This window comes from Podarcis tiliguerta (assembly GCF_965153285.1).
Source record: "Podarcis tiliguerta genome assembly, chromosome: 5".
Lineage (NCBI taxonomy): Eukaryota > Metazoa > Chordata > Lepidosauria > Squamata > Lacertidae > Podarcis > Podarcis tiliguerta.
This window is the reverse complement of record NC_139538.1, coordinates 26,823,907-26,844,657: the sequence shown is the minus strand read 5'-3', so window position 1 is coordinate 26,844,657 and position 20,751 is coordinate 26,823,907. Positions and strand designations below refer to the sequence as shown.

The 20,751-nt window shown below is 42.7% G+C and overlaps 1 long non-coding RNA gene across 1 annotated transcript; it reads left to right on the top strand.

Moving 5' to 3' along the window:
- Positions 1–1,243: 1,243 nt before the first annotated feature.
- LOC310678741 lies at positions 1,244–15,810 on the top strand. The gene is made up of 3 exons (XR_014511920.1): positions 1,244–1,427; positions 15,003–15,067; positions 15,700–15,810. It is a non-coding gene; the product is annotated as an uncharacterized lncRNA (long non-coding RNA).
- The last annotated feature ends 4,941 nt before the right edge of the window (positions 15,811–20,751 follow it).

Genomic DNA, 20,751 nt, shown 5'->3' with positions numbered 1-20,751 from the left:
CCGTGCGCTCTTTAAAGGGACCGCGGCTCTTGGGGGAGCCTTAGCCGTGAGTGGCCTCTCCTGGGCAGGGGATGAAAGCTCCCCTTGCCCAGGAGAGGCTGCGCATGGCTATCCCATAAGCCAGGACAGCCAGCAGGATCACTGCGCAGTGATCCCACTGGCTGTCCTGGTTTCTGGGATTCAGAATATTTTTTTTCTTGTATTCCTCTTCCAAAAACTAGGTGCGTCTTATGGTCTGGTGCGTCTTATAGAGCGAGAAATACGGTACTCCACACAGAAAGAGTTCAGGTGCCTAAGTGTGATGTGAAACTTAGTTTTAGAGTCTGTTCCTGTCATCACCGTTTTTAAACTTGTTTAAATAAAGTTTATACTGTACTTATTTTTTAAAAAGGAAGAAAAATGGACCCTGGGGAATCGGCCACATAGAAGATGCTACATCTGATCTGGTGCCCTCATCTGGGTGATGCGAACACCACTCCCTGACCACAATTCCCATGTGTGAAATGGCTGATTTCCCCCCATACAGCTGCACCCCTTGAGCCATTTGGGTGGCTCCTTGTGGAAAAAATTACAAATATCTGAACCAACCCTATAAGCATGTTTATATAGTGGGTGGTATTTTGTCATAGTTTCTGTCCACAAAATTATATTATATGTATATAATGAAAATTATAGCAGAACTTGTAAAAGGACTGGATGTTTGATGACTGCAGTGCTCAGAAAGGGAGGAATAGGTTCTGTTGACAGAGTATTTCTAAGTAGTCCTAGCAAGCTCAGCAATGTAACAAGACAGTTTATCATAATTAAGAAGCAAGAACTCCTAGATGTACATTTTTTAAGGCTGGGAAAAATAAAAGAAACAGGGATACTACAGAGACAGAAATCAGTAACTACCCATAGAACATCTGCTGTAAAATAAAAATATAGATTCTGCCTAAAAAACAAGGTGATTTAGATGTCTTTCTTTCTTTCTTTCTTTCTTTCTTTCTTTCTGAGCAGATTCTGTAGCTCAATCCTTGGATGAATGGCAAAATATAAATTTACTGAAGAAATAAAATTAATGATTGTTTTCCCTAGCACAATGAGCCATGCCACTAACCCAGAAATCTACCAAGTGGAAAACAATACTATGCATTGTCTCCAGCTAATTGTTTAAGTAGGGCAAATATTTTTTCTCCCTCTCTCATAATACTAGAATGCCGGGTCATCCAATGAAGTGGAACGTTGGAAGATTCAGCAGAGACAATAGAAAAGTACTTCACATGGTATACTGTGGAATTTTCTCCCACGCGATGTAGTGATGCCCACCCACCACCCTGGGTGGCTTGAAGAGACGATAAGACTATTGTAGACATGGTGGCTATGTTCTTATCACCTTGTTGGAAGCAGAATGCCTCTGACTGCTGGCTGCTGGGAATCACATTTGGGTGAGTGCTGTTGCATTAAGGTCCAGCTTGCAGATTTTCCAAAGTCGGCCTCTGTGAGAAGAAGATTCTGCACTAGATGGGCTCTTGGCTTGATCCAGCAAAAGCTCTTCTTATATTCTCAATGTATTTTGTGCCTGGATTCCTGTCCTTTGATGATGATGATAATAATAATAAAAATAATAATAACAACAACAACAACAACAATAATAATAATAATAATAAATTAAGTCATCAAATATTAAAAGCTTCCCTAAACAGGGCTGCCTTCAGATGTCTTCTAAAAGTCAGATAGTTGTTTATTTCCTTGACATCTGATGGGAGGGCATTCCAGAGGGCAGGCACCACTACCGAGAAGGCCCTCTGCCTGGTTCTCTTTAACTTCAATTCTTGCAGTGAGGGAACTGCCAAAAGGCCTTTGGAGCTGGACCTCACTGTCCAGGCAGAAATATGGGGGTGGAGATGCTCCTTCAGGTATACTTTGAGCAACCATGTTAGGAAAAGCTTCACCTGCTGATTTCCTAGTCACCCAGCTATTAAGACATTCGAGCCTCAACATGAACCTCCTCTTCTCCAGGTGCTGTAAAGGAGTAATCTATATGATGCAAAAGTGTGTCGCGTGTGAAGCTTCACTAACTAGATCTGTATTGCGGAACTCATTGCCTTTGTATATTAAACAGGCACTCTCTGTGTTTAGTTTTAGATGCCAGCTTAAAATGTTTATATTTCAGATGCTTACTGAGCCCTCTCTCCCAGTTACGTGTTCTTCTGCCCGTTTTTTTACTTTTGTTTTCACACACACCACTTTGAGACGACTTGTTTCCTTGTTTGAGCAGTAGAGAGATAGGTGTAAAAATACAAATAAAGCAAGCAGGGCCCCCTCCCCGCAGCAAATTAAAGTTCTTTCCAGCCCTCATGGGATGAATCTTGTTTTTTAAAACCTGATGTCAAATGAGGTTGCTAGCATTTTAGTTAATTTATGAATGCTTCTTTTTTAAATGTACTGTTTTTATTACAGAGTAAACAGCAGTTTGCTGTAATAAATATGTGTCCTGGCAACGTAATAGTTTCTCACCCGAAGAGTAGATTCTGTGGATTAAATTCTTAGTCATGTTTCCTTTTATTTACAAATTGCATATACCCAGGCTTAAATTCTAGATTCTCACGCCCACCTCTGCAGCCCAAACATGGGAAGACAACAAATGTTTGCTGTGCCATCCCTGAGAACCTTAGGAAAGTTCTTGGCACAAAGGCACACTATGCCCATCAAATTAGGCGGATATCTAATTGTTTCAGCTTTAACAATGGCACTAGATTCACTCTCAAATATCCCAGTGAATCAGATGCTGCCATCAGTGGCGTAGTGTGGGTTGTCAGCACCCGGGGCAAGGCAAGTAATTTGCGCCCCCTAACCCGTGGATTGGCGCCCCCTAACCCGTGGATTTGCGCCCCCTAACCCTAACCCCCAGATGTTGCGCCCGGTGCGGCCGGCACCCCCTGCACCCCCCACGCTACGCCACTGGCTGCCATCACTGAGTTTAAGAACAGCAGGACTCTGAAGTAGCATGGGGCAAGATCTAGTTGGCGGACTGACTTACAATTCTGCCAGCTTCCAATCTCTGTCCCTCCAACTCCAAAAGTTAGAAAGTTAGCACACTTTCTAAGTAACTTAGCGGAGAATGAAAGCATTAATATGGGGTGAGATAAGCTTAGCCAGAATTCTGCCCACCCCCCAGCAAAAATCAGAACATGCTTAATTAACCAAACAGTTAGGCTTATTAACAAAATACACCAAACATACTTCTCAGTTATAATTTCTAATACTGGCCGTGCCTGATCTACTATGGGGGGTAAGTTACTGCTTACATGGTACCATAAGCACCGTAGCAGAGACAATACAGTGGTACCTCGGGTTACATACACTTCAGGTTACATACGCTTCAGGTTACAGACTCTGCTAACCCATAAATATTACCTTGGGTTAAGAACTTTGCTTCAGGATGAGAACAGAAATCGTGTTCTGGCGGCGCGGCAGCAGCAGGAGGCCCCATTAGCTAAAGTGGTGCTTCAGGGTAAGAACAGTTTCAGGTTAAGAACAGACCTCCAGAATGAATTAAGTTCTTAACCCGAGGTACCACTGTATACGAAAACAGAAATGACTCTCTCTCTCTACCTTCCTGGCAGAAAATGTGGCATAGAATCCTGGGAACAAAGTTTGCTAATTCCAAACTGAAGACCATTAGCAAGAGGCTAATAATAATACATACATACCGGTATATACAGGAACATGCAGAGGATTGCCTGAAAAATGAACCAAACAAGCCTGCTTTAGCATATAGAGCAGGAATGTGAAACAGAGCCTGTGTACACATGGCATTTTATTCTAGAGTCAATGGAGATTACTTGTTTTTTCTATGCTTTCACATAATCCAGATTTATTGCATCTTTTTTTGCCCCCAAAAGGTGCTTCTTCTCAAGGTCATTGCAGATTGACTCTGCATTATCCTGCAGTGTCACCATTTGAAAACAGATGAAATCAGTTGTGGGTGGTCCCAGAAAGGGAGAGAGTATCCACACCTGTCTAATGACATCGTGGGTGAGCATGCGCCAACATTGCAATCACCACATCCTCCTTCATTTGCTTGGGCATGCCCAGGGAGGTAAAGGCATGGATCAAGGGCATATCAAACACATTGTCATATACATACCATAGCAGGAGGGCAGGAACTAGAATCAAACAAGATTGAAAACAGCTTGTGGTTTATGAGCATGAATGAGTATAACTGAGGAAAAACTACATTTTTGTCTTACAAACGGGTTAGTGTGTATGCAGCCCAAGCTCAACCAAGATCCCCCATAGATAGGATGACTAGGATTGAAATAAATATCAGATATAGAATTACCGATCATATGAAATTTCATTATTTTTACCTGTTGCATGTTGCATCTTTGCAAAAATTCACTCACAACACCTCCCCTCCGGGAAGAGGAGAGGCTTTGTCATTAACCCTTCATAGTGATGTAGTCCACTGAATGGGACTGCATTGGTGCAGGTGAATAAAAATTGCCTGGCAGAGATGCCCACTTGCAATCCTATTCCCATTTACCAGGGACTAAGTCTCACTGGAACATTATCATCATGGCTATCGGTTCTACAGCCTGCTTCTATTCTTAATTATGAATTGGCAGTGAAGGGGCTTTTCCTCTGCAGCAGCAAGCAGGAGGGATCCAGCAGTAGCTAATTTTGAGGGAATAGTCCAAGATCACATGATGAAATTACACTTTGAAAGCAAAGAAGGCTCTCTCCCATAATGCTGGCATCCCATAATGCTGGCAGAATGGGAAAACCTTTGGAATACAACTATGAATTTTACAGCGTGTTACAATATTAAAGAGAACATGCTAAAGATGGAGTATAGATGGTATCTTACGCTGTCAAGGCTTTCCAGGATGCATTTTTATATTGCGAGTAACTGTTGGAGGTGTGAGGAAAGTAATGGAGACATGTACCACATGTGGTGGATGTGTAGGAAAATAAGAGAATTCTGGGGCCTCATCTATGATGAGCTGAAAAAAAATATTTGGAACAACATTTTTTAAAAAGCCAGAAGTGTTTTGGTTAAGCATTGTTGGTAAAGATATCCTGAAAAACTTAAGAGAAATATTTCTATATGCTACGGCAGTGGCCGGAATACTAGTAGCAAAGAACTGGAAAGGGGGAAATGTTCTGACTATAATGGATTGGCAGAATAAGTTGCTAGAATATGTGGAAAAGGCGCAATTGACCGACAGCCTAAAGGGCAGTTCAAGACAAGAATTTGCACAAAAATGGGATAAATGCAAGAGATATGTACAAAAATATACAAATGGTTTTTCGTCTATGGCCGCATTTGAATGACCTTGGATAAAGAAATATAGGAGAAATAAGATCAATGGTACAAATTGTTGTAAGAATGTATTAGAGAATATATAAAGAATAGATTAATAATGGTAGGTACATTCACTATTAGAATAAAAGCATACAATGGGAATTGACAGGAAGTCCAAAGTTTTTATGATTTTTTTCATTAATAATTTTTATTAATAAGTTTTGTTAATAACTGCATAAAAAGTAGCATAAACACAGCTGAAGCTTAAGGTTTATAACTATGTAAGAAAAGACAAGTATATGTTTGTGTGTGTGTGTGTGTGTGTGTGTGTATGATTGAAATCTCAATTTACTCTACGAGATGTACTATATATATGTAATGTATTGTAAGACTATTAATAAAGCTTGTTACATTGCAAAAAAGAAAGAAAGCAAGAAAGCAAGAAAGCAAAGAAGGCTCTCACTAGCTGGTATAAGCTAGTGAGCGGAATAAGGGCCACTTCACAAAATGGAACAGAATGTTTAATTACACCGATTCTACAATCTTAAGCATAGACACTGGGGAACTAGGGCCATTGCAATAATTCAGGTGAGTTTTGTTGCAGTATAGCAATAAACTGTGATGTCCCCAAGTACACAGTAGAAAAGTATCAATAAATTAAATCAATTAAGGAGTATATGGGGTGTTAGGGGAGGGGTAGTTCCTACCTTGCACTCAGCTCTCACCTGCGGCTCCTAGAAGCTGTCAGCATGCAACAGCGGCCACTTGCTGGAAGATTGTTTTGCCTGGTTGACTAAACCAGGTGAGGGTAGCTGATGGACCTCAAACCCTTGGTGAGATAAGGACTTTGCCTGTATGTGAAGACAGGCTTTAGTAGATTGAGTTGACAACACCAATAGTCAATAGTCAAGACGGAGATTTCTACATGTGCTGTAGAGGGAAGTGAGCAGCAGATAGGGTTTGTCAACCTAGGAAGGTAGCCAATCTAGGAGAAGGAAAACTCTGATCCTAAGCTTCTGCTGCCTTGTGGTAAAGAGGAGACTGAGATGGCCATCTTCAAGTATCTAATATGATATGATAGCCATCTTCAAATATCTCAAGAGATGTCACATGGAGGATGGAGCAAGCTTGTTTTCTCCTGCTCTGGAGGCTAGGATCCAAACCAATGGATTCAAGTTCCAAGAAAGGAGATTCTGACTAAGCATCAAGAAAAACTTTCTGACAGTAAGAGCTGTTCAATAGTGGAGCAGACCCCCAACATAGGTAGTGGATTCTCCTTTGGGGGGGTGGGTTAAAGCAGAGGTTGGATGACCACCTGTCATGTATGATCTAGCTGAGATTCTTGCATTGCACTGGCTTGGATTAGATGACCCCTGGGATCTCTTCCAGCTCTACAATTCCATGATTCTATGACATTTGGGGCATTAGGCACACTGATTCATTGTGCTTACAGGAACAATGGACAGTTCCTTTCTGCCCTAAGAGTTGAAGGTGATGTGATAGAAGCATTGTGGTGAACTTACTCATCCCAGAGATGGCAGTGAAACAAAAGAAATGAGTGAACCCTACAAAAAAAGGATGCCTCTTATACCACGTTCATCTCTCTTAAAAGCTTGTGTTGGTTTCCAGCTTGGTATTTGCAAGTCATGTGGGAACTGATGGTTCCGGCTCGACCAATTGACAGAGTGGGGCTGCCTAGCAATATCAGCTCAGGTGGCAGAGTCGTCTGATCGAATGACTTTTGCACACTAATTGGTATCTCTTCCCTTTAGTTCTGGTGGCCCCCATTTCTGTTGAGGTGTAATCCAGCCATAGAAGGAAGTGTCTCCTGAAAGGCCCTTAGGGAGCTGTATGTGAACTATTCCTCAGCAACGGCAGTTTCACATTTACCCCATGTTGCACACATCTGGTGTGATCAGTTTACCCCATGTTGCACACATCTGGTGTGATGGAACTCCAATAAGAGAGACGGAAGTTGTTACAGAAATGCAAAGAAACATACAATTAAGATTTCCCTTTTAGAGGAAAGTAATCAGTGGTCAGAAATTATGTTCTAATTCAAACTATAGGAGAGTCCTCACTGTATCAGGATCCTCACAGCACTGGAGTTTCGGGTGGAACATTAATTTTCATCCAAGACTTTTCACACTCTGAGTTGTTCTTGAATCAGCATATTCTCATTCATGTTATAGCTCTCAGCAACACTTACGTCACTGATGAATGTTCTGTGCATCAGTTGATGAATAATCTCTGTGATGAAGAGAGGAAAATGTGTGGGATAAAAGGTCTGTGATCTGTTTGAGACAATAGCTTAGTTTCTGCCAAAGAGGCAACCCATTGTCCTGTGTGATTAATATGCGAAAATAGAGATCCTCACTCAGTATGGATGTTAATATTAATGCCTGCCCTATTTGTGTGTCCCTTGTGCAACACATCCACCCCCACACCAGCCTTCATGCATAACAAAACTGAAGGACAATATTCCACACTGGAACAATTCACACTTCTCCTTCGATTTCATGTTTGCTCTAAAGGTCTCCGAAAGGCATCCAGGAAGAAGCTATAACCCAATTCTTGATGCTGTATTTCAAGCACAATCTTCTGTGAGAATCACCACTAATCATGTGCGATATTAAGTTGTGGGGGAAGATATCAGACGACACAGTGATTCTCCAAACAGCACTTGTTTATTCACAGGCCAGGACAGAACTGAACTGAAGGGTTCAGTCAGCCTGCTTATATAGAGCTCCAGTACAATGTAACTGTAACCATTTTCTAAAACTAACCAATCACTGAACGTCACTTTTGACCCCTTATTTGCACAACTCTCTACAGTATCCCCCTGCTGGCCCAGGGTGAGAACTTCAGTACATAACATGCGAGATTAGAAGAAAGGTTAGGTTGTTGTTTTGTGTGTTTGTGCGTGGGGCTAACTGGATGGCTGGAATAAAGGTCCCCTCCTCAGCTGACCACTTTAACAGTCATGACTTTCCCCTGTAAGAACCCTGTGAACTGAGGTTTTTATTTATTTATAATATTTATTACTTTTTGAACAATTTAAACACTACAAAACCAAACAAAAACAGAGAAAAAAACAATACAATACAATATAAAGACACTACATAACACTAAACACATTCAACTAACAAAACCAAACAAAACCAATTTAAAACACTCAAACAATTTCAATATCTTATCTTTCATTCACTTATTTCACCGACCTCCTCACACCTCCCTTTTTGTATTCCACTTCTGTCAAATGTTTCAGCAATTCCTTTCCATCTTCCTCTGTTATCTGTTGTATAATTATCTGAAGACATTCTAACCTTATTTTACCTTTAAAATTCCATTAATCTATTTATACTTAAATCCTTATAACATTTCTACTAAAGCCGTATAACTTCATTCCAACATTTTAACATTCATTAATTTTGCAGTATTTCTGTAAATAATCTTTAAACTTTTCCCAGTCTTCTTCCACCGACTCCTCTCCCTGGTCTCGGATTCTGCCAGTCATCTCCGCCAGTTCCATTGAACTGAGGTTTGTTAAGGGTGCTGGGGGCTGTAGCTCTGTGAAAAGCAAACTACAATTCCCAGTGGGGAATCTGTGCACTGGGAGAAGGCATGACTGTTAAAGAGTGCTTAAATACAAATACAGTGTATGGCACCCAAGACTGGCTGCTGTGTCAGCAAATGACTTTTGAGCCAAAAGAAGCATCACCTCTTCTCTCCAAAGACCATTGATTATTTAATCTCTATACCATTAAAAGCAGTGTACAAAGGCAGCGACAATAGACAATTGACGCAAAGTATTACAAAAATACACAGTTACATAGAAAAATGTTACATTAACACAAAGTTATTAGTACATAAAAATATAAATTGATAGCAGTTCATTTTCCTTCTGACACGTCCTCCCTCTCCAGGTTCTCACTCAGGGTCCAAACAAACTCTCAGCTCATCCACAAACATCTTTCAATGAGAAGAGTTTCTGCAAGCAGCAGACCTCACCCTAGTCTCTCACCCTAGACTTGCTTTTTATGGGCAGGCCCAGGGTGGATGGCACTTCCTCAGGCTTCCCACAGCTGTGCCCCATTCAGCTGTACTCCAGGTGCAGCAGGTTTGTTGTTTCCCAGGGGGTCCAAAGGATGGGTAAAGGGTCCCCCTCCACTCACAGCTCTTCTTCACCTTCTGCCCTCACCTCCTCCAGCAGCTAGTCACCTCGTCTCCCTATGGGGGAGAGGGTTCCCCCCTCTCTTTGCATGGACCTCAGTAATCTGAAACTGAAGGATTACCTGCCCATGATTCTCCAAGCAGCTCTAGGTGAATTGTGAGAGAGACGGATAGTATTCATTCTGTAAACTTGTGTCAGTGACTAAGAATCTGCCGACATCTGGCTCCTGAATATGGGTGCCTGGGGACTCTTGAGTCACTGGAGTTGTGTCCCTGAGGCACTTAACTCTGCAATCTCCATGGTGATAAAGCTCACGACAGTGACTAGTTTTCCTCCAGTGGTGGGAAAGTTAGCATACCTTTCTAACAAAAAGGTGTTGAATGCATACAAGAGCAACCAAGCTTCCCAACACAAGATCTGAATTTAGGCTCTTTTAGGCCCTGTTGTGTGGGACTGCCATTTTCTAGTTTTCCCTTTCTACCTGTCTCGTATTTGTCCTCGTATTTCACTTGTTTGAGGGCAGGACCCACCTGGATGGGTGCTCATTCTTGGAGATTCATAGACCTAGAGAAACACAGAGATCTAGAGAACCATATGGCTTTAATTGTCAGAAGCAATAGAGAGATAGAATGTTTTGTTGGGACCCCAGTTAATATGGCTTTGGGGGGGGGGAGCAGGGAGGTATTGACATCACACTTTAACTCGAGAAGGGAGAAAGTAACCCCAAATCACCCACGTAGAGCCTATGTATACTGCAAGTACTGTATATACACTGATATTCATTCCTGAAGTTAACAGAATTTAAGTGACCAACTCTGTAATTCAGCCATCTTGGATAATATTTGTTACACCTTCTGAAATGCAGGTTTGGCAACAAATGCAGCAATTCATTTGTCTGTTCAAATACAGAGGATAGGAACATAGGAAGCAGTCTTATAACAAGTCAGATCACTGGTATCTACCTAATTCAGTACTGCTTGCACTGACTATCAGCAGCTCTCCAGGGTTTCACATGGGGGTGGGGTGGGGGGGTGGCCATTCCCAGTCCTACCTGGAGATGCCAGGGATTGAATCTGGAACCTTGTGTATGCAAAGCAGATGCTCTATGACTGAGCCATGGCCCACCTGCATAGAAAGCAATTGAAAGTCTAACCCAGTGGTTGGAATATTCTTTCAGAAAAGCCAGATATAATGCAGTTTTGCACTTGGCTGAAGCAGTGCTTAAAATTATATTTCTTCCATTGTGAAACCCGGTGCTTGTCTACAAGCCATTTCCTTGGCTGGCTATAGAGTTGCTCGTTCATCCATTTAAATTAATGTGTCATGAAGTTGGGTACATTTCAGTATCCTGGTGATGTGTAAAGGTTGTGCCTGAACCTGCAGTTGGATGATCAGCCACATGGAGCTTTAAAAGTCTTGTTTACTTAGCTGCATCTTCACCATGATTTCAGCCAGGTGGCATAAAAGGTGTCAGAAAGTCAATAGAGGGAATTCAGTAGCTGTTCTCGAAGTGTTTGTGCTGGGCTCAGGGCCTGATTTATCAAGTTCGCTGTCTATTGTTTGATTTCAAAGAAATGTGACAAAGTGCAATGCATTGTCTTCTGTATGTTTCTTCAGTGGTACATCTTATTTGGGTAGAATTTACAAGAGTAAAGGAAAAATATAGGGCTGCATCGTGTGTAAGGTGGTTGGGGTCCCTTGTGCAATTCCAAAAAGAGTCCCTGCCCCATAAGAAGCATATGAAATAAAATATCACAAAGTAAGTCTTGCGGTATCTTAAAGACGTACAACAATGATGATGGCATAAACGTTTAAGGTCTACAAAATATACAAGGAGCCTGTGGGGTTTCACAACTGTCAGCAAAACACATCCCCACACAATACATTTTGCTAGCCTTGATAAACAAAATAAAAATACTCCAAGCATGTTTTGTTTCACATTGTAAACACCATTAACTTATCATTATTCTTTTTCTCACTTTCTGACTTGGGCCAGTCACCACCTGTCTAATCAACCACACATGGCTGTTGGGAAGATATAGGAGGCGTAATATAGCTGCAAATTGGGATTTACTGACCTACATTTTTAAAAAGAAAGGAAAGCTCAGGGTCTGGGCCCCTTTGCAGGCTGGGCACTGGTGCAATTGCTACAATTGCACCATTCTTAATTTGGTCTTGTTCATGATAGAAGCTATATCCCTTTTGAGGTATTCGAAAAGCAGCACATTCAATGAATGGGCTGGTGGAACACCTTGACCTACATGTAGAATCATAGGATTTTAGTGTTTAATGGACTTTGGGGGTTCTGTAGCCCAACTTCAATGCAGGATCTACAGTGCGATATGCAACTACAATGTGCATGACAGCAAATGTGGCATTGTCCAAGCTCTGATTAAATACCTTCAATGAAAGAGGCTCCATCACTTTCCAAGGGAGCCTGTTCTGCTGTCAACCAGCTTTTACCACTAGGAAATTTCTCATAGTTTAGCCATCTTGCCTTCTGGAAAAACAGCAAACAAACCTGTTCCATCCTCTACCGGATGATGGATATTTGAACACATTCATTCACTTTCGCAGCACTTTTGTGTATACAAAGTAGATTCCTATTACATACATGAGTTGGGGTATAGTTTAGGGTTTTTTTGTTTGGAGGTTCTCATGCTGTTATTATTTTCCTAATTGTTTAAAATGCTTTTAAGCTACATTTTAACTTGCGTGTTTTAAAATTTGTGGGTTTTCTTGTTTTTCAAATTAAGGGACATACGTTGTGCCTGGGAAGAGAGGTGCCAGAGTGTGCAGGGGCAACCCCAATCACAATGGTTCTGGGCAAAGGGAGGTTGGGTGTGGGACGTTGGGTAGGCTGGGTAAGGGGGACATGGCACAGACAATTAGTGACTGTGCTGTGTACCAACCCCTCATCCAACCTGGGGAATTGCAGTTGTCCTCTCAACAAGTCCGTGGGTCTGCGGCTATTGTTGCTGAATGCCAGGTCAGCTCTGAGTAAGACCTTCCTCACCCATGATCTGAGGAAGCCAATGTGGTCTATATCACTGAGACCTGGGTGAGTGAGCACGGCAGAGTTGGTCTCACCCAGCTGTGCCCACCTAGATACTTGGTGCAGCATCAGGGCAGGTTTGAGGGTCAGGGAGTAGAAGTTGCTGCAGTCTATAGAAATTCCATAGAAAAGTAGAGACATCACCTTGCCAGCAAAGGTCCGTATAGTTAAAGCTATGGTTTTCCCAGGAGTGATGTATGGAAGTGAGAGCTGGACCATAAAGAACGCTGATCGCCGAAGAATTGATGCTTTTGAATTATGGTGCTGGAGGAGACTCTTGAGAGTCCCATGGACTGCAAGAAGATCAAACCTATCCATTCTTAGGGAAATCAGTCCTGAGTGCTCACTGGAAAAACAGCTGCTGAAGCTGAGGCTCCAATACTTTGGCCATCTCATGAGAAGAGAAGACTCCCTGGAAAAGACCCTGATGTTGGGAAAGATGGAGGGCACAAGGAGAAGGGGACAACAGAGGACTAGATGGTTGGACAGTGTTCTCAAAGCTACCAGCATGAGTTTGACCAAGCTGCGGGAGGCAGTGGAAGACAGGAGTGCCTGGCGCGCTCTTATCCATGGGGTCACGAAGAGTCGGACACGACTAAATGACTAAACAACAACAATAGAAATTCTCTCATTTCCAGGCTTTCTGCCCAGTTGGGGGGAAATCTAGGCTATGTGTTCCTGGCTTTGGGCAATCGGGACAGATTAGGGATTCAGATGGTTTCCTGCCCGCCGCAATGCTCTGGCACCAGAGACTCATCTCTCCTTGTCCTGGGTTCTGTCACTTGGTGCATTAAAAGAAAGGTTCCATTTTGTATGCACTGTCCTGTCCTTTGGCTGCCTTAGCCCTGAGCAGTGACAACTCCACAGCTTTCGCTCTTCAGCTTCTTCTTGTAAAAGCTTGAACAGAAGCCTTAATATGCAGATTGATATAGCACCGCGGCAGGATGATTGAAAAGTGGATATCTATTATAACTGTGAATCATTATTCGGGTCTGATTTGTGTATTATAGTCTTAAATGTGATTCAGGCAAAGCTGCCTTAGATGCTGCTATATGAAGTGATAATGGGAAGGGCATTAGCTATAATGGGTCATGAGCCGACTCATTAGACAATACAACTGATTTTTACTGAGTGCATCAGTTTCAATAGCGAGTTTAGTTCTTTTGATGTGGAGCAGAACTATTCAGTGGGTTATCTGTCAAAATCAAGATTCGGGTTACCTTAGGCGTCTGTTGAGTTGCTATTTTTTCACCTTTAAAGAGAAAGGTGATTTTCTAAGAATTTTCCATACATAAAATGAATTTTCTTCATGAAGCCCTTATAAAACCCATCATAAAGCTGGAGGCTTGATTTAACCAGTTTGGAAAGCCGCAATTCTCATTTCAAGCTTGTCAAAGATTCCAGCCAATTACTTTACTTCAAAGAAGAAATAAAGTGCATGTTTATAGCACACCTGTCTCCACCTTAGCTTTAGGAATGAAACACTCTGGTGCCGATGGTTTCTCTAAATCACTTATCGCCTTCTTCTTTACAACTTAATACACACCTCGCTCTAGTCCAGCCAGTTGCTGTATTCTCAGTCTTTGACTTGATTCACACCCACATTGATTTGTACATGCAGTAACCCACAAGGCAGGCCACCTGAATAATACCGTATTTTTCACTCTATAGGACGCACCGGACCATAGGACGCACCGGACCATAGGAGGGGGAGAACAGGAAAAAAGAAATTCTCCCCCTCTCTGCTCATGGCCCCTTCAGCGAAGCGGCAGGAGAAATGGAGCCCCTTCCATTTCTCCTCCTGCTTTGCTGAAGGGGTGCTGCGCAGAGAGGGAAAACTGTGCAGCGCCTCTCCAGCAAAGCGAAACCTGGAGAGCAAGAAGGATCAGTGTGCACCGACCCCTCTCGCTCTCCAGGCTTCAGGTGGCTATCCGCAAGCCTTCGGAGTGCAGCGGGAACTCCTGCTGTGCTCCAAAGGCTTGCGGATAGCTGCCCAAAGCCCCCGGAGCTCAGCGGGAGTTTGCGCTGCGCTCCGGGGGCTTCAGGCTTCACGCGGCTATACGCAAGCCTTCGGAGTGCAGCGGGAACTCCTGCTGCGCTCCGAAGGCTTGCGGATAGCTGCCTGAAGCCCCCGGAGCGCAGCAGGGGGAGCTCTCCCTCTGCACTTCGGAGGCTTCGTGTTGCTAGCGCTGAAGCCAAGGAGCCTGCATTCGCTCCATAGGATGCACACACATTTCCCCTTAATTTTTGGAGGGGGAAAAGTGTGTCCTATAGAGCAAAAAATACGGTATAGCCTCCAGAGAGGGAAGGTCCAAGGTACAATATCTGGTACCTGTCTGAAACCCTGGAGAGCTGCTGCCAGCCAGTGTAGACAATACTGAGCTCGATGGATGAATGGCCTAACTTCCTATAGGTGACTTTCTGTATTAAACTTTCTATTTGTTAAACTGTTTCTTTGAACTACTCCTCTTCTGTTTCAGGAGGATATTTTCACTGTCCTCAAAGAGAGGATGCATTGGCTTGGTGGACAGATCGTATATGAAAGGTGTGGAACATGATCTTGTTACATGCTTGCACTGAGAATGGCGATCCCTGGCCCATGTTCAAGTTTCTATTGCAACTGCTTTGGGTTTAACAGTACTGGATTGGTGAAGGAAGATGCTAGCTGCCACCATGGGGCCCTAACGATCCGATATAAGCAAATTGTATCATTTTATCCATGAAAAAATGTGTTGGCTGGCAGGTTCTCCTAATCAGTATGCAGGGGCATCCTTTTTAAGCTGGAATCTCTATGCAACAGTCTGTCCATCTCTTGAAATCTCCCATGACTACAATGCTCAATTATAAACATTTGAAAGATGGCTATATGGTACAAATGAAAGGGTGGATGTAACAGATCACACGAGTAATTTGTGTTTCACTTGCTTTCTTGGTTTTCCCCTAACTGCAGATAACATAAATTAAACCATGTCATTATCCTAGCTAAGATGCAGTAAATCAAAAGCACTGTATACACTTCAAAATAGACTAAGTCAAATTTCCTAGAATGGAGTTTGTGTTATTAGTTCCCATGTATTGCTTGCACAAAGCATTTTATGAAAGCACCTAACATGGGGATCAATAGACTCCAATTATGATTGTTATATATGTGTATCTTGTTTTCTTTTGTTCTTAAAGTATTGAACTTCTAAGTCCCAGTAATTGAAGGCTGGAAGATAAACTCATACGCTTCATTCTACTTTCCTCCAGTGATTCACCTAGTAATCTTGGATCCTTTGGTGAATTTTTTGGGGGGCAAGTCATTTGTGTCTAGTTATAGTTTTTGCTATATACAACACCAAAGCTAAAATGAAAAGCAAAATAAAGCTAACAATTCCAGTTCTGAACAGTGCAATGCAAATATCAGGGGGGAAATGTATCTCTCAAATTAACCTTTGAAGATGAAAGCAGGGGCATGAAAGAGTCTGAAGAATGGGGCACCAAATGGTGGCTACTTGCGTGGGAGGAAGAGGACAAGGGTGTGTGTGGCAGTTACAATGTGTGAGAGGATCAACATGCAGGAGGTTACCATGTGTGGTTTGTGTGCAAGGGGGGCAGGTTTGCACAAAAGGAGGGGCAGGCATGGAAATGCGGGTGAAAGTGAAAACAGGGGGGCAAAACTGAGCTGCAGAACAGAAGAGTGCAGTGGCTTCAGAAATGGGGTGGGGAGAAAAGCTCTCTTGAGTTAAGGTTGGGGGAATGGCAGTCAGTTGGTGAATGGGATGAGCAGGAGTACAGCCTGTTGTCTTTATATATGAAAGGTTCAAAAATGGCCAGAAATAGATGCACAGTCATACCTTGGTTTTGGAACAGCTTAGTTCCCGAACGTTTTGGTTCCCAAACGCCACAAACCTGGAAGTGACTGTTCTGGTTTGCGAACTATTTTTGGAAGCTGAACGTCCAACAGGGCTTCCGCAGATTCCGATTGGGTGCAAGAGCTTCCTGCAGCCAATCAGAAACTGCGCTTTAGTTTCCGAACGTTTTGGAAGTCGAATGGACTTCCAGAATGGATTCTGTTCGATTTCCAAGGTACAACTGTACCTGTAAATTATATCTGTCTGCACTGCATCCCTGAGTGACTTGATGCAATCCATGAGCATAACCATAGCAAATTAGATATTTTTCCATTTCAGAGAAACTAAACATATACACATTCCAATGAAAGATGTACCATATTTTTTGCTCTATAAGACTCACTTTTTCCCTCCTAAAAAGTTAGGGGAAATGTGTGCGCGTCTTATGGAGTGAATGCAGGTTGCGCAGCTATCCCAGAAGCCAGAACAGCAAGAGGGATCACTGCTTTCGCTGCACAGCAATCCCTCTTGTTGTTCTGTCTTCTGAGATTCAGAATATTTTTTTTCTTGTTTTCCTCCTCCAAAAACTGGGTGCGTCTTATGGTCTGGTGCGTCTTATAGAGCGAAAAATACGGTAAGTTAAATAAAACCGAGTGAATGGCCCTGGTGCAAGAGCGAGAACAGAATTTAACTTTCATGTTAGTTCTTAAGGACACTCCGCTATGTTTGAGTGTATGGTTGAATGTTTCCTGTTCTGTCAATTCATTGTTACTGAGCAAAGCAGCTTCTGCTATTGTAACTAGATGCTATTAAACGTTGCTTGATTGTATCTGCAGTCTTGCAAACTGATTACATAGAGAGCCCTTCGCCCCGAAATGCCACACAGTGTCATCAATTGCTCTGATTTCCATGGGACTGTTTCCACAAGCAAATGTTTCAGGAGTCGTTCTTTGCTTTGAAACAAAACTGTTGACTACGGGGGATAGTTTATTGTGCATTAGGAATGGGGCTTTCTAAAAGCCTGTTATTCCCCCCCTCCCCTGCTGGTGATTCGGCCAGTTCAGTTCCCACCCAGATCTGTGCCAAATCTGTGCTCCCTCTGACGTCAGTGAGTTCAGATCACAGACCTTCTAATAATGAAAGCAATGGGGGGGGGGGGGGGAGAAAAACAGAGCATAAAGGGATGTGTTCAGGAATGGGGTTTAAACCCATAAATAAATAAAGATCACGATGCCCATGACTCTTCAATCAGAAAAAAGCAGGTGCCTACTTTGAGGAATCTCCATTGAGCACAATGGGGAAAAAGGGTCTTTGTGCACATTATTTGCTGGAGAGACAGAAAGTACAGTACTTAAATTCCAGATGGTGGTTATGCAAATAATCCCTTAATGGGCAAGCAGGACTATCTCCCTTTGCCCATATTTATTTTCTGAGATTAAGCTTCTGCTTGTGCAAACGGTGTCCACAGGCTGGTACACAACCATGGGCATCTGTGCTTTTCCAAATCATTAACAGTAGATTAGTCATTTTGGCTATTAAAACCTGCAGTGCAAAGATCTTGGCTCACGTCTGCTTCTATCCACTTGCCCCCATTAATAACGTTTCTGTCTTATAACCACTCCAGCCGCAACAATGTTCTCTCGAGTCTAGAGCTGCCTGGAAGGTTAGTTTGTTTTACTGAAACTTCATCCCTCCAAGGACGCAAATGGGCCGCGATACAGCAGAAAAACAAGCCAGGACCAGTGTTAGCTTGGAAATGGTGAGGGATCATGTTGCATCACAGCCCAGGCCTGCAAAATTTCGATATCGAGTTTATGTGGACAAGTTCTGGCAGAGGATTCTGATGGAGAAAAGCCTGCCTAGGCTTGATTGTAGAGGAACAGCATAGAGTCACAATCTGTCTTTCTGGGTAATCACTGAATGATGAATACAAGAGAGGCAGTGAATCAATATTTCTTACAGGGATAAATTTGGGGCATAGAAGCCTAACGAGGTTTTTTAAAAAAGAATATATCGCACTAAAGAGACAGAACTTGTACTTGTACCCATTGCTACAAATGATGAGGTTGAAGCCTGCTGTAGAATGAGTAAAATACTCCCATTAGTAGAAAAGGCTGTGTCTATTTGTCTCATGTGGATGCAGAATTAGGTGTTCAGTGAAAAATTAAGCATCTAGAGAACTAGACCTTAAGATTGTGATGCTAAGCTTGTGTGGACACTTCAAAAATAGCCTTGTTCACAGATAACACCGAACTGTTGTTGCTGTCAAAATAGCTGTCATTGAAAGCTAAATAATGCCATCCAGCCATGGCTTGCTGTAAAGAGACCATTTAGCATACGTACAAGTGTCTGAGTGAAAGAGAGCTTGCTGATTTGTACAGCTCAGATATGGGGTACACAGGCTGTAGACTCATTGAATATCCCATGCACTTGTTGAATGCAATGTGTGAACATCCCTAAATGCTAAGAAGTGCCACTCTCAGTTTGGGTGTCACTCTTTGTCCTGTTATAAGTGCCAAAAGTATTGCACCAACCCAGAAACTGCTCGAGACATTTTGCTTCATTATACACTCCCTGAGGTGGCCACCTCAATCTGCCTCAAACCAACCTGGATGACTGCACCAAATCACAAAGGAAATTCTGGGTCCATGTGTAAGAACACCTGTTTAAAGCATTTCTTTTCCCAGCTCTCTTTGTCTCAGAGAGCTAGGACTCAGCTATACAGCTGCAAATAAAATGTTTTAAGTGTGTTTTAGGTGCAATATACAACGTGACACTAGATGACGATGGTGAGCCTTATGGAAAATTCAATGTATTTTTTAAAACGCTTAAAAAAAGCATTTTCAGAACTTTTTTTATATGTGTGTAAATTCTACCCTAGTTTCACTCCTGCTCTCCTACTCTTTTTTCATCTACCCTCATAGTTGCCCCACTTTCTGTTCAGGTGCCTGCCAGAGCCAGTAAGCCTTGAAAAGCACAGAAAGATGAAAAAGGAAGTGGGAAATGATGTCCCTTTCCCAACTTCCTCCTTCAACTCTACCTGCATATGTTTTTCAAAAAGGGCCAAATTATCTACTGCGACATCTCATGGCAAAGGGCGAAATAAATTGGTTGGGGGCTCAGAAACCTCATGGGCACCAGAGGAAATCCTCAAAGGCACCATTGCTCCCCTGGGTTCAGCATTTGCAGTCACAGAGTTAGATCAGCTGATATATGCACAAGCAAAGTCGGTGCTGGCTCCAGATTTTGCCATTCCTACCCCCCACCTAAAGGAAACGTGAGCAACTTACCCACAAAACTTTCATTGGCTTTCAAAGCTCTGGAATACATGAGAGACCCATGGCAAGAGTTAACAGCATCAGGGAAAGGATTCATAGGGTTGTGGGAAATTCCCAGATCCTAACTTTGGCTTTAGGACCACATCAAAACAATAGGATGCCACAGTCCATTTGCGCCCTGCTCAGTGCCCTGTTAAAGATTGATACATATTAGAACAAGGCAAGAGAAACTAGTATGGAGGAATTAAAGCAATTGGCTGCATGGGAACCTTTCCGCTTCTGTTAATATTCACGAAGAGTAAAACGCTCTTGACAAAAACACAAATTGGGTAATTAAATGAAGAGGCACAGAAATGCCGGGGAGGGGAGGCAAGGGAGAGGAAGTACTCTTGTGCTTGGGTTTGCACATCATCCACCTACTTCATGAATAGTGTCTAGGGCCAAAAATTTACAAGAAGCAAATTGGAATCACAAAAGACACCTATCACTGCCTGCTATTTCCCACCTGTATTGCTTCCCTTCAGAGCAAAGTCTACCATCAGATCAAACTGTTATGTGGCTGTTGAAGAGGGCTTTCACCCCTCTCCTCCAAAACATGCCCCTAGGTCTTACCTTAGTCAATTCCATATACCCGAGAAAAGAAATAAATGTATCTTAATCTGATGCCTAAAAGCAGATAGAACGGGGGACAACCAAATCTTATATCTAGATTCATATCCAGGGTGCCATGGTGGTGTGCCACCACACCATGAATTACAGTTGTCAATGGAGCTATGAGCAGGGATGCAGATCTTAAAGGAATGGGTTGGCTGGTAATAGGGGAGTACTCCAGTAGTGATGTATGGAAGTGAGAGCTGGACCATAAAGAAGGCTGATTGCCGAAGAATTGATGCTTTTGAATTATGGTGCTGGAGGAGACTCTTAAGAGTCCCATGGACTGCAAGAAGATCAAACCTATCCATTCTTAAGGAAATTAGCCCTGAGTGCTCACTGGAAGGACAGATCCTGAAGCTGAGACTCCAATACTTTGGCCACCTCATGAGAAGAGAAGACTCCCTGGAAAAGACCCTGATGTTGGGAAAGATGGAGGGCACAAGGAGAAGGGGACAGCAGAGGAT